Source organism: Lolium rigidum, chromosome 2, assembly GCF_022539505.1.
Source record: "Lolium rigidum isolate FL_2022 chromosome 2, APGP_CSIRO_Lrig_0.1, whole genome shotgun sequence".
Classification (NCBI taxonomy): Eukaryota; Viridiplantae; Streptophyta; class Magnoliopsida; order Poales; family Poaceae; genus Lolium; species Lolium rigidum.
In genome coordinates this window covers 71,864,428-71,879,804 of record NC_061509.1, presented here as the reverse complement: position 1 = coordinate 71,879,804, position 15,377 = coordinate 71,864,428, and the positions used below count along the sequence as shown (strand labels likewise).

The window sequence follows — 15,377 nt, the reverse complement described above, 5'->3', positions numbered from 1 at the left end:
GAACACAACTTTAAGAGCCTATGAATAATATCCGGCCATGTCAGCGTATGTAGTAGGGGTTTCCTAGTTGGTCGACTAGCTAGGACTTCAGAAAACCACATAAAATCTGTTCATCAAGGAGGGCTACATTTCAATCGGGGAGCGCCTTCCACCACACATCCAGGTGGTCACGCGCGCACGAGGTACGCATCAGCAGGCTTGGAGGCTACGAGGGAGAAGGTGACACAACGCTTGTCACTTCCCTACGCATGTGACTACCCATTTGGCACATCCTAAATTTACGATGTGAGATCGAGATCTGCAGAAGATTTGTAGAATCACAGGTCTCTACGCTACATTTATCCCAAGAAAAGTCTTTAGGCTACACCATTTTTGTTTCTACCTTCTCATGCGCCACACATTGCATCAGATCATTTCGGGTAAAAAACACATCGCATCAGATAGGTACCCAGGCCGAGCACACGTTCTCGCGCTCCCGGGAGCAAGGCATCCAGGAAACAATAGCGATCGCTTCTGGGTACTTGTGGTGGGAGGTGAAAGGCCGGCGAGCGAGTTCAAGTGCGAGTTAAAGAGATCGACTACATATGTTCTTGCTTTGGTTTCAAATTTTGCAAAAGGAGCAAGCCATGGTTCTATTTTTTTGTCTGAGAGTATACAAATTGCAAACCAAATTTGTATAGAAGATATAATTGTAAGTTACATGAGGCTACACAAACTGCACACAGCCGTGCTGCCCACACTCCCACTCCAACTAGTAAAGGAAAACTACTAAAAAACAATACCTCCAGCTCCAGCTCCTGAGTCCTGCCTATACCCAAAGCTTCATATCTTCCAAGATTCGAGAGGCCAGATTGTCCTCATTGCATTGCTGGGTAAGGTTCCCATATACTACAACATTCCTCTGCATCCATTGGCTCACAGCAGAACAAGATCACTTCTTCGAAATAGGCTTTCGCCCGCTATATTAATATAGCAACCACCCGGTACAACTGCAAGATTTCGCTGGGGCAAACAACACAAACAAGCCCAAGAGAAAAACAAGAGAAAAAAGAAAGAAACTAAAGCCGACAATGCCGGATCGACAAAAGCGACGATGACCTGCAAGCACTGCGCCCCTGGGAGAATTCCACCATGCTCCGATGCCGCCGAATCATCGCGTACCAAGCAACACCTTCAAGAAGAAATGCGATGATGACGACGTTGCTGCCCAGACTAGTCCTAGGATTTCTTCTGGTACACGGAGGGAAGTGGGAAAGGGGTACACCCGATGCCCTTCAAGAAGGAAGGCGGCGCCCACAAGCATCACCGTGTCAGTGTCGGCCGAACCGCCAAGGATTTCTCCCGACCCCCAAAAAACCACAACCCTCGATAATCTGTAGCACTCCACCAAACTTGTCGCCCACCAACATGCGCCACCATGATCTTGCGGTCACCATTGTCGTCTCACCATGGCAAACATTGTGAGGCCGGCCAAATCGAAGGAAGACAACCTCTAGTCAAGGGACGACAATATTGAAGCCATGCGGGAGGGAACAACCTCCACCGCCGTAGACGGTAGCCGACCAGACACAATAATGAAAGCACACCAGACCGTTGGCACCAAAAGGCGGTAGTAGCATGACCACCCGGAGGGCTTCCTCCACCTCCAACAACGGTCGCCGACCGGACGCGGCAGCTGGGGCATGGCCCAACTGTCACGCTGCAGCACGTAGGTCATCGCCACTGCTACCCTCGCTTGGTGCCATAAGTCTAGCCGGGCCCAAAGCGGGTCCATGAAGCTTTTGCCTCCGCGCTGCAGTCGACGTGGCGTCGTCACCACAATCCCCAACGCGAGCTGCTCCTCAATCCAGCCAGAGGCGGCGCATCCGAGCCCGTCCCGGTCCGCCCTGACTCAGATCGAGCCCAACGGGCCAAGATATGGGCATGTAGGGCTTGGCCGGACAAGCAGTAGTACCAGCCGCCCGTGCCACCAACCGGCCACACCTTCCCCGTGCCGCCATCTAGAGTTGTGCCGGCGCGCCGTCGGTCGAGCTGCATCGTCGCCCAGCCGCACCCTCCTAAGTCGAGCCACTGGCGCCGGGTAAAGGAGAAGGTCTGCCACCGCCGGCGATGCAGCAGGACCACGCAGGCAGCGGTGGCAGAAGGGGAGGAGGTGGTGGTGGGTTCTGGACGGAGGAGGAGGGGGCCGCCCGGTCGCCTCACTCGGGGAGGCGACGCGGGGTTCGTAGGGTGGAAAAGTTGACACTCGTGCTTCTACGCTTTCCCAAAGAACAAGATCACTGGCGAGTCGAAGTTTTTCCTCTGCCGTTTCTGAAACCTAGCTCGCTCCTGCAACCACCATTCCTCAAGCATATGTGGCTGACCATTGTCAACCTCAGCTTGCTGGAACAGCTGTACCAAACTTGCCTAGCATACACAAAGTGTACAAGTATGTGTTCCGTTGTTTCGATCTCCTGGAGGCACACAACCTTGCAAGCATCCGGAGCATCCTGTAACCAAGCCACGGTTCTATGGTGAAGCGTCATGGGCGGACGCAACTTCTGCAAGTGCTCAAATCAAATTAAATCTTTTATCCAAAAAGGAATATATTAATATCGACAGATACAATTAGATCCGGCCTCTGCAATAACGTGATACCCCAATGGTAGTATGGATGCACACAGTAAAAAAAAGAAAACTAAATAAACAAGAGGTCCCCCTACAGTATTCAAGTTCTACAGTACCACTACCACCAAGACAACACTTCAACCCAGGCTCTCCAAAAGCGACGCCATCAAGAAAGTAACAGTACACAAACGCTAGTACACAAGCGCGCTGATCACCCTGAAAGCAAAGACTCTGAACTTTTGCTAGTTTTTCAAGCCGGCTGCTGCGAAGTCCAGAACACAAGCAAGTCCATCAACAACACAGAGACTCTCCATTTGCTAGTTTTTCAAGCCGGCTTTTGTGATATTCTCCGCATGTGATTTTATCATGGATCAGAATGTCAACTGATGGCAACATGGAACAGAGCTTCACATCGCTTCTTTTAAAACCGAACGGCTGGAATAAAAACATGGGTGCGCACGACCAAATACCATCCAATCTAGCAAACTCAAGGCATAAGTTGCACTGTTACATTCGCTGGTGGAGCCTTCCGGGACTCACTCCGGCCAGCCGAAGAAGGACCGACATTAGGATGGTCACCATCTTTGTGGATGAGGAACCCTAGGACCGCCACCTTTATTCTTCGACACGGACGAGCAGGCCCCCACGCCACCCTCCGCCGGGCAACATCAACGAAGGAGGTTCAGAAAAAGGTGGACAGGCACCATCTTTGCCTCGCTAGGTCATCGCCGCTGTGCCCGAGGCTGCCGCCCTGGTTGTAGAGAAGAAGATGAACTAACATGTTGCTGGCAGATTGCAGAGCACAAGACGCGTCGGCCAGGATCCAGTCAGCACTTCCCAGGAGGGCTCCCGATTGGTCGAGGCCGTCCACGACACCTCCATAGACATAGCCGTGCACACGACCATGCCCTCTGGCTCGGATCTGGCCCCGCACCGCCGCCAGCATAATGCGACCAACCAGCCTCACCGGCGTCGAGCGCCCCGCCGCTTCGCTGGCGTCCAACACCCCGACGCCTCGCCGTCTCCTCCATAGAACACCTGGCCCGCTCGATGCCGCACCTCCACGCTTGGATGCGCTGCAGGATGTGCAGCAGCTGCCCTCCACCATTTGGCAGGACGGGCACCGTCGACAGCAGTAGCGGCCTGGTTGGGCCGGAGTTGGGAGAAGCGAGGTTACGGTTTCGAGGTGGGGGGGGGGAGGGGTGGGTGGGGCTCCGGAATCGCTCGAGCGGGAGCGACCCGGGAGGCGGTTCATTTACCAGAGTTACCCACTATAAAAAATGGGGCAATCAAATTAAATCTGGATGCATCTTATGATGATGCGGCAAAGTCGTCTCTACGAGCTACTAAGCGATGATAGGAGCATCTCCACCGGCGCGCCCCATAGCGGCCTCGATAGCGTTTTGGGGGCCGACAGCGAAAATAGGTTCACACCAGCGCGCCCCAAATAGCGCCAGCGCTTTTTTGAGCTCAATAGAAGGGCCGGCAACCCCGTGCTGGCCCTTTGGCGAAGGGCGTGAATCGGGTGCGCTGGCGCCTCTTGAGGCGGAAAATTCCGGGCGTGGGAGCCGCTTGTCAGTGACGCCAGGGCGCCGGGCTGGAGATTTTACCGCCACGACGACGCGCGGGAAACTCTCCCGCCACGACGCCGCGCGGGAGGTTTCCCGCCTCGCCGCCGGTCTATATTATCCCTCCTCCACCGCCTCATTGGTGCAAAAATCTAAACCCTAAAAAATACCACAATGTCCGATTCGTGGGAGGAGGTGGCGCTAGCGGCGGCTGTAGAAGTCGTGGAGGAGGACCTGCAGCTCGCAGAGTACGAGATGTGGGAGGAGGCGGCGCTAGCGGCGACCATAGATGCCTTTGTTGCGGACAAGCGGCAGGACCAGGAGGCGGAAGAGCGGCGGCACCTGGAGGAGGCGCGACGGCAGCGGCAGCGCTGGTGGGAGGTGCGCCAGCAGCAGGGGTGGGAGCATCTTACGCCGCATCGGTTGATGCTGGAGGAGCAACAACGTTAGGATGAAGTCTACGAGCGGTGGCGTTTGGCCGCGGATAGAGCCATCTACTTGACGTTCGTGGCAAAGAAAGCAGCAGAGGATCGACGACGGAGGAGCAGCGGGCGATCGTCCATCTCCATAAAGCCGGGTGGCAAGTAAGTAGGTAGTAGGCTAGAGATGAAGTATGTTTCACATGTCATCCGGGATCGAGGAGTGAATAATGTTTTACTTGGATTCATTCCTCGATTCTGAATGATTGAAAATGAAACTGCAATAAAATATTTACTTTGTCTAAAAAAAACTCCTACTCCGGTTTGGGGGCGCCGGTGTACAAATAACACCCGTAAATAGATGATGCAGTACCGGTGTTTCCTTTACGGTAGTGCTGATACCCCTGTCGGTGACTATTTAGAGAGCATCGGTGAAGATTGTGTAAGAGGCAGTTTGTTGGTCTTTCTTACAATTCGGGTGTCACAGAAAGCGGCAGTGGCAATCTTCGGGGACACATATGTCTCGTCGAGCGATCGTGATAAAAAGTAAGCTTGGAATATTGGAAGCTAATGCGGCAGCTCACTGTTCGGGCATTTCTAACTGGGCGACGCAAGGATGTTGCGCGACTGTTTGCGTTCGTGTGGACCGGAAATACGTCTGCACCCTGCTTCAGCGGGGCGACACATTGTGTTCGGGGTGTTCGCGGAGACGCAAACACGGCGCAAATAGGCGGCACGTTTGCGTCTCCGTGGACACTGCATGGTCGCGCCGAGCGTCTGCTCGTTTCACCCACGGGCCCGCCTGGCAGCGACCCTGGTTTCATCGGCGCGAACTAGAGTAGAGCAACTGCCGGGAGGTCAACCGCCGGAGCGCCGATCGGCCCGCCAACCGCCGGAATGGAGCGCCGAACCGCCGCCGAAGAGCAACCGCAAACCTCTTCGTTATACGTGCCGACATTAATCCCCGCTGAATATAACCCTTGCGCCTGCTGTAAATCTGTAATTAACGTCCAACCGTCTGCCATTCTTCTTCTTCTCCAACAACGGCTAGTCACCATGAGCAACCTTTTGTTGCCATCAGACGCGGACAATGAGGGGAAGCCGGCGGGATGGCGGCATTGGTGGGATGGGGCTTTGACGCCTAGCAACCCTAGCTCCCCGCCGACGGAGGGCGAGGAGGAGGGAGCCCAGGAGGAGGAGGAGGACTCCGACGCCAGGTGGGCATGGCTAGAGGCGCTGGATGCCAGTATTTTTGGATGAATTTCACAGATGCACAAGACACAAACACAATGTACGTCTAGAATTTTAGTTTGCATTTTTTGGAAACTTCGAAGTGTCACAATGAAAATGGTGTGCTAGCGCAACTAGTTGCGGCTTCATCTCGGTATACATCTTGTTCCAAATCTTACATGCATAAAGAAAATGATATCCCCTCATCTTGAAGCAGGGATCAGATGGAGATACTGTTTGGGATGCCCCTCCCAGTGACCCCTGGCTCTGAGAATGGTTTGAGAAGCTCATATGGAACAATGCCAGCGCCGCACCTGTTCTTGTTATCGGGGTTGTTGTTTCGCTCGTCGATGGTTCCCTCCACCTCCTTGAGCCTGCCGTTGAACTTCTCGAATGCCGCCTTCACCATGGGCTCGGCCAGCCACGCGGGCTCAGCGTACTCTCCCATGTATTCCTCGTCTGGCGAGTGTGAGGACAGAATGTCCAGCGTTGCCATCACCGTGATGGCCTGTATTTGCGAGGGAAGACTCTGTAGCAGCACCTCCTCCGGCCTGGCCATGAATTTCTTCATCTCGTCGTCCCGGTTCTCCTCCACAGGAATGTTCTTTCGCACCACAGTTGGACGGTTGGGGAAGTACCCGGCGTAATGATATTGCCCAAAGTTGACGGCGGCGTGGTGGCCGGATGTGACCCACATGATGACACTTAGGATCTCGACGAGGTTGCTCTTGGAGTTGCACACCGGCCACCACGGTTCGTCTTTTTTGTCTGCGTGCCCCTTGGTACGCACTTCCTCCCACCAGGCCTGAAGCTCCTCGTCACCGGTGACTTCCTCGTCAGAGTTATAGTAGACATTTACGTAGTCCGACGCCCACTGCTTGATAGAGTTCCAAATCAGGAGCCCGTCGCTGGCGTAGGGGTAGTCCTTGATGGTGAGCTCAAGCTCACCGTCTTCCCTGCGCACTGCAAGTCCGCGGCTGACGAGGTCCTCTGGCAGCGCCTCCGTGTTGAACTGCCAGGTCGCGTCGTAGGCGACGGAGCTGAGCTCGATGGAGTACCTCCCTGGCCAGAACGCATCCTCGATGATGCCGTCGGCGTTGATCAAAGCCTCCCTGGCCAGCGCGTTGATCTCCATCGTGTAGCGGAAGTGTGGGTGCAGGAGGCGGTACACGGGGTGCATCCGGCTGAGCTGCCGGTTGGTGGCGATGATGTACGGCTCGACGCAGGCGTGCGTGCGCAGCCAGTGGCTGACGAGCTGGTGGTAGCCGGTGTCGTGGGTGAGCACGTGCGACTTGGCAAGCTTCCACAGCCATGATTCTGTGGCGTCGAACCCACTCGTGAAGGCGCGCTTCCACTGCGGCTTCGTTGGAGACTGTGGCCGTGCCAGCTCGATGGCCAGAGGCATGAGTGTGCCCTCGTCGGTGAGGAAGAAGACGGTGCGAGACCCATACAACGTCGTGTCCGGCAGCTCGCGCACCTTGTGCACGTATGGCAGGAACACGTCGTGGTAGTCCAGCATGAACAGCCTCTTGTTTTCCAGCGCCTCCTCCACCGTCATCAGACCGTTCATCATTTTCTCGAGGAGCTCCTTGGTTAGCGCCGACTCTGGAGGGCCGTACACCTCCGGGTCGAGCTTGCTCACGATGGGGAATTCCTGCACCATGCTCTCTCGTTAGTAATTAACGAACCAATAAGAAATGAGAGAAGGATAACTAACTTGATCAAAACCTGTAAACGATTAATTAGTCGATTCGACCTGGCAGTTCAACACATGTGATTTTTTTAACATTACAACACATGTGATTTTCATAAGATTGCAAATGTAAAACTTCAGAAACAACATATTTTCCATGTATAGAGATGATGGCTCAATACTAAGTGAAGAGGACCACATAATAAACCACCAAGGTTTTTTTGCCCCTACGAATATTTTATGACTTGCAAAAGTGTCGGCACATAGGTTGAAATATCTAGAGGAATATTTTTAAACAAAGAAAGGCCTCATCCAAGTGTATCCATTATTGTCCCATATTCTTTAATATAGTTAGTCGACATGCTAGCATTATGATCAGGAGAGCTAACTTACATGATCTAATTAGTGGGGCGCTTGCCACACACTCATGGACACCGGACAACCAATTCTCTATAATAGGCGGATGACATTCTCCTTATGGGTCATGACACCGGGAAAGCAAAAAAATCTAACATTTGAGCAACCGTGGGGTTCCAAAGTAAAATTTCGTAAGAGTGAAATCTTTTGTATCTTGGCATCTTGAACCTTCAAGAAACATTAGGAGTGTGTTTTTTTTCCATTTTTGGCAACCTAAACATTGACATATTTAGTGTGTGCGTGCGGGGACGCGCGTGTGTGGGTGTGTGTGGCTGTGCACATGTAAGATACAGAGGGTAGAGTTAAAACTCTTGCGTGTTTATATAATCAAGATATACAGCGAAGTATCAATAAATGCTTCTATTTCCAAAGAAAAACAAATACCGTTAGGAGACGGATGCAGAGAGGGTTGAGCCCTGCAAGTGTCTGCCTCGCAAACTCCTCGTCTCTGAACCAAGAGAACCTGTCCCCTGCAAAGCCATGTCATGTAAGTGCAACACAGTTTTTCCATGCCCATATATATTATTTAGTAAAAGATGTAAATGCATAGGACTACAACCTGACCCAGCATTTTCCAATTTATAGTCTGAAATATATTGCAAATTTTACTAGTCCTTGTAATTGCCATAGAACAAATACTCTACTAGGACGATGCACAAGAAAAGATCAGAATAACTCTGTTGGTAGAGAAGAGGACCGAAAATCCTCGTGTCACCTGTTCAAATTTGTTCCCCAAATTGGTATGTTTATTCTTCATAGAACAATTTTTTGACGTGAAATACACGCATGTAATATGTTCTATTCATGTTCATGACTTACAGTTCTTGGGCTTGTTCATGTTCTACTCACGAATTGCTGGAAGAAGTCATGTTCTAACCATGCTCCCAACTTTAGGATAGTCGGTTCCAAACCTAATGTTTGATATGGATTTCATGTTCTTTGGTTAATGAAATTCATAGTCTTTGGTTAATGAAATTCATAATCTTTGGTATCTTCATTTTCTAAAAAAATACGTTTTGTAGTTACATGTGCCAGATGTAATTCTTGGTCCTAATTTTGATTCATAATATATTGGAATTGGTTGACATTTTTTCTCTAAATTTTAATGAATGGTAAAGAAATTTGCTTAAATGCTCGCGGGAATTTGGTTCTGAATGATGGCGAATTTTTTTGCTTCACACTACAGAGTAAAGAATCATAGCCTTTTGCAAACTTTAGAAGTTTGAATTACGTCACTATAAATTGTTTTTCCCATGTTCATGATAATTAAAATGTCATGATTTGTGTGAGGGGTGGGAAAATGAGAAGCAAAAGGACAGCAAAAGGAGTAGTTAAAATGGTGTGTTTTGTCTAATGGATAAGACGGTGTGTCTGATATAGCTGATTTTTTCTTTTCTTTTGCGGGTAATATAGGTGTGAAGTTAATGGTTAAGTTGAGAAAATTCGCACGATTCTGCAACGGCTTAGGTGTGGCGTTGGGTTTTCTCATGCAAGTGGTCTCAGTGTAACTGCTCGTGTACACTACTACGTGCTCCGGTGGAGGCATGGACGGCGGTGCTCACTCTCAAGCATCTGGGGGACCTCGAAGCGGAGCACGTGCTCGGTGGTGTCCTCGATCATCTGGACGACACGGGGGATGACGTTGTTGATGACGTTGAGGGAGGCGCCACTATCAACGGGGAGCGGGATGCCGTCGCTGTAGAGAGCGTCGATGGCCGGAAAGTGCGAGAAGTGTTGTGTGTTGTTGAGCAGCGGCGCCAGCGCCGGCAGGATGGCGTGCAACCCCGACCGCAGCGTTGTCGCGCTGAACGTCCGCCCCTTCACGTCCGAGAACTGCTCGTCACGCGGCACGTACACCTGCGAGCTCCTCTTCTCCGTCTCCGGGTCTACACCACCACCGCAGTCCATTAGAATTTAGGAAAAATAAAGCTAGGCAGGCCGATGTGTGCGCCTGCATACTTACCGAAACGGGTCATGGGCCGGCCGGTGCGACACCGGCGAGGGTAGGGGCGCTCCTTGGTGCCAAGCACGGGGCGCTTGTGGGCGATGTTCCTGTCGGGGTCGCCGAGGTCGTTGTAGGTGTCGTAGTCGTAGACGCGCTCGTGGATCTTGCGCTCGCCATGCCCGTCGCCACGTAGCGTCTCCAGCTCCTTCTTCCTCAGCGCCTCGATCCCAGGCGGCGTTTGGGACGGCAGGTACGACTGCAAAATATATGCGCCCTTCCATGGTTACTACCTCCGTTTCAAGGAATAAGGCGCCCTCGTTTTACGAGTTTTTTGTTTGACCAAGAATTACTTCAAAAAGATAAATATTATTTGTATGAAATTAGTATCATTAAAAAGTGCTTTTGAATACGAATCCAACGATAATAATTACATATAATATAATCAGGGTCGAGCTCGGAGCTAACGAGCTCAAGGAGCAGCGTCTTGCCGAAGAGGTCCTGGATGTCGTCGAAGCCGCGGGAGACGTACACGGAGTTCGGCGCCTCAGCGCTAATGATGGCCGTCACAGTCAGCGGCCTCTCTTTGGCCGTCACTGACGTCGACACGCCGGCTGCCTCGTCGGTCGACCCGCAACTGATCCTGTGCGATCTGTGCCGGCGTGAAGCGCTAGAGGCTTTCCTATGCTGGCTGCTCGCCGCCGCCGCCGTGGCGAAGAGCGGCGAGGCAACGTTGTTGCATTGCACGGAGAGCACTATGGGCTGCTTGAGATGGATCATGGCTGGCCGACCGGGGCTGCTGATAGATTGATCTGCTTATGTCGATCACTACGGTCGTTCTTCTTGCTTGGTTATTGATTAGTTATAGGACAGCATATCAGCAGCAGAAGCTGAAGGTGGAATTGCAGACCTCGCTCTACTCCACATGTGTTCTGTCCCTGGTAGTAGCGTGTATATATATGGTCGCAGTAGCCACACGGATTCGGTGGATATGGGTGTAGGCGCAACTATTTAAAAAAAATCAAAAAATGTCATTCAAAAGTTTTTGAAAAATTCGAAATAAACTTTGCATGTACATATTACCTTGATACTTACTCGTGCCAATTTTCAAATAAAAATATGACCATATGTGGCCCACACGAAAAAAGAATATTGAAGCTTGTATTTCTTTAAACAGTACAAATCCAATTATTATAGTGTTATTTGCATATTTTGCTATTTTTATGTAGGTCACATACAATCACATTTTTTTCTTGAGAATTGGCATGAGTGATTTTTTTTAAAATGGAGGATGACCCCAGGCTCTGCATCGAAAAGATACATGCGACCTTCTTTATTAAATTATTCGCAAAACTCGTACAAAGAGCATACATCAAGATAACCCGAAGCAACCACTCAACACCTACAATCCGGATAACGAGAGAAATGATAGAAAATCATGTCAGCACAGCTTTGTGCCCTGAAAACACGGAAAACCTCATCAGCTAGATACCGAGAACTACCGCATACCACATGCCACCCTCTAGGTGAAACGGGAGCGCACATCCGGTACAACAGACTCTCAATGAACACCTTTGTGTTGTTCAAAAAAAAAAAGAACACCTTTGTGATGCACGCTGAAGAAATCGTTGCCGCCGTCGATCCACCAAGCCATCTTCAAGTCAAAAAACTGCATACACTTCATCAAACTTGCCATCGCGATGCCACCATGATGCCAGACAACGCCACCAAGCTACGTGAGTCCGTCCAGCCGCGTCCATTGTCGATACCCTGCAACACCATGCCACCGAGACCCGCCAACGTCGACGCAGTAGATGGAACACCGCTCCACCGGATGACCCCCCCTACAAGCATCTCGTGTTCCAAAAATGATGCCTTCAAGAGGGGAAACGACACCAGTGGTGCCGCCATTGTCCGATCTAAAAACTGAGATCTTGGGTTTCCCCCGGAACAAGAGGCTGAGGGCGGATCCGTGGCAACGATGCCTTCAACAAGGTGATGACGTCCGAGGACATCACCATCTCCTTGGCTCCGACCAAATCGGAACCCGGTTCTCACCGGCCAGCCTTCGCCCCATATGCCGTCGATCTGCCTGAAGAGGATTCGATGCCGTCAGCCACGACGTCGTCGAGGAGTCGAGGATGTAGCGCCGTGGTGCCCAAAAGCACCACTTCCAAGCCCTTGTAGCCGACCGGCCGCCGGCATCTCCGGCCGCGGATCCGCGTGAGAGGGTGCAAGGAGACGAGCTAGGAGGGCCCCCGCCACCGCTGGCGTCGGTAAGGCTTTGCCCAGCTGCGCCCTTTGGCGATGACGGAGGGAGGGAGGGTGGGTGGAGGAGGGAGGTAGGCGGCGGCTAGGGTTTCCCCCCACTGCCCGCATGGGGGCAGGAGGGGCCGACGGGATCTGCATGCATTGGCACGAATAAATATCAAGATAATATGTACATGAGAAAAATTATTTCAATTTTTAAAACTTTTAAATGACATTTTTTTTAAATTTCAATAACCAAGTACACCTACACTCATGTTTCACTAGCTATTTCCAGCCGTAGTAGTTAATACTGCATCCACCCTAAAACTTTTAGAAATATTAAGCAAAGTAAAGTTTGAGCTATCACCGGGAGAGCCACAAAGGCCCCCACCTGAATCATTTCCATTTCTTCGTTATAAAACGGGTAAAAACCCCTGGAGGATATACATTTTTAGGCCTCGTTCAATTACACCCTAGCTAGGGGAGATTGGCATGGAACGACAGAGAATCACATTTAATTACTGGCCAATACCTCTTAATCCATGTCAACCCCTACTCAAACCAAACATGCCCTTAGGGGGAGGGAGACCGCACCCAACTCAAGCGAGTGGGCTCAAGGCTGCAACCAGCACACAAGACCAACGGCAAAGGGCAAGCTACCCCCGCCGGACGGGGAGAAGTTTTGTGATACAAAGGTCCACATAAACACGCAACTCCATCGGGAGGCGAGCATGCCAGAGGACGGTGTCATCCTGGCAATTATTTCAGACAACGGCGAGGAATGCTCAAGGTGTTGGAACACAACTCCATTCTTGTGCTTCTAGAGGTGCCAGAAGCAGAGGAGGCGCAATGTCGCAGATGAGCGCGCCGTAGAGGATAGGGGCAAGGGGGGAGCTTGCAGCTTTGTCAATGTCGCGCGTGCCATCAACCGGGGCGCCAAGGGCAGCCCACAACCTCTTGGCAAAGGGCACCTGAAGAGGATGTGAGCTGTGGTCTCGAGAGCGTCACCGTATGGGACAACATGCCCCGACGACGTCAAGGATGCCCTTACGGAGCAGGTTTGCGCGTGCTTGGATGAAGTCTTGAACAAGGAGCCTGGTGAAGAACTTGACTTTGGACGGGGCACAATTCTCCCACACAAAGATGGAGTGCGGTGAGAGCTCCCCACCCAATGTGCAGAACTTGTAGAGTGTGGAGGTGCACAAGCGCCCGCCCGCTTTGCCACAGAGGGGAAGGGTGTGCCGGTCGATAATAACATCGACGAGTTACACCTAGGCCTTGGCAACACGCAAAAAGAAGTTGCCTGGCAGCAATGAGCGAGAGTGGAACGAGGCAGGCGTCCAGGCCAACGACGAAGACGTGGTAGATGAAGGCGGTGTTGTCGGTGCAGTGGGAGGTGAGCTTGACCATGCTCGGCAACATAGCACCAAGAGGGAGCCATCGGTCGAGCCAAAAGGCGGCATGACGCCCATCCCTGAGAGCCATGCACGAGACATCACAGTAGAGGGGAGGGGGCGCAACAACGATCTCCAATGAGCCCGTTAGATGGCGGCCGAGCGGCTAGCGCCGTTGACGGGGTCGTCTCCAAGGCTAGACCAAACCCATCGTGGCCAAGACTCGGCGGGGGCAACGTGGAGGCGGTGGAGAAGCTTCACCTGCAAACAGGTGTTCTAGTCAGGGAGAGATTGCATCCCCATCTCAGCTTCCTCCTCACCCTGACTGACACAGTCCCATGCGACCAAACATTGGGCGCTAGAAACTTTGTCTCCAGCCGCCCAAAGGAAGGTGCGACGAAGCCAGCTAGCACGCCAGCAGGAAGAGCAAGCACACCCATGACGAAAGATGGCAACGCGTCGAGGACGACCAGCCGCCCACCCATAGAAAGCAACACCGTGCGCCACCCCGAAAGATACTTGTCGGTCTTGAATATGAGGGGTTGAAGGCGGCAAGCCTAAGCTTCTCCACCGATAGCGGCAGAGCTAGGTAGGTCTGGGGTAATCCCTCAACATGGCATTGGAGCTCACCTTGAATGTCCGCGAGCATGTTCGATGCAACGCGCATAGGCACTGGCGTGCTTTATGGCAGTGGATGCACATACCGTGGGATGCTCGAATTGTTGCAGGAGAAGGCGAAGTCGGCGAGCCAACAGGACGCGGGCGCGCATGATGACGAGGGTGTCGTAGGCGTACTGAAGCACGGGGCAAGGGGCGTCGTCGACGAGGAGGTGCATGAGCACGTTGTCAGTCTGGAGAAGGTGATGCAACACATATGTAACATCCTAGGTTTAGAGGCTAGAAATAGAGACAAAACAGATGTGTGCATTACATTCATGCATATAAAATCCGGAAAATTTTCATGCTTTCAAACAAAACTTGTTAGAGTGACCGAAGTTTCATTGATTTGATGGAATTGAAATAGATCATTAAGTCAATCAATATAAACTTCCATGCCATCTTTGCTAAAACTTATTTTGGATTTTTGGGTTAAAGTAATTTGATCTATGGATTAGATAACATGGCACTTAAATTAAAATAACAACACATTATTTATTATTTATGTATCAAACTCTAACTTATTAACACTTACAAGTTAGCAACTACTTTGTAATTTAATTCACTTTAAACTTATTACAAAATATGGTAAACCATAAGGTCTAAAGTGCATAATAGCCACACACTCCTAACTAAATCATAACTTATTAAATATGTGAAATATCACAAAATTAAATTTGTTTACATTACGAATTATAGTTTAAACTAATTGAATAAATTAACTATGAGTATTTTAAAACTCATATGGTTATTCCTTAGTGGAATCAAACATGACCATTCAAAATTTGGGCATAACCTTTATCTTTGACAACAATTATAATATGAGACAATCACACATGATATAGTGCCTCGGCCACAAGTATAAAATCGTCCACGAGCCATTTAGTTACTAATTCCACTTGAGCATCCAAAAACAAATCTATGAGAGTAAAAATTACCATGCCACATAGGATGAAAATATCTACATGCCTTGAATCCTAAGCTATGACACCAAATGCTTAAGGGATTGCTATGGATGAGAGCATGCCAACCAACCACCTTACTCATCAAATCAAAACAAGAGGCATTCATCTATGTGTCATGATACTAGAGCATCCTCAAGCCTATAAAAGGACCATCACACTGTTGGAGATATGCCCAAGAGGCAATAATAAAGGGTTATTATATATCTTTGTGTTTATGATAATGTTTACATACCAT

At 50.7% G+C, this 15,377-nt stretch overlaps 1 pseudogene; it reads right to left on the bottom strand.

Annotated features, from left to right (window-relative positions):
• Nucleotides 1–6,044: 6,044 nt before the first annotated feature.
• Nucleotides 6,045–10,767, bottom strand: LOC124689871 (annotated as a pseudogene).
• Between the last annotated feature and the right edge of the window lie 4,610 nt (nucleotides 10,768–15,377).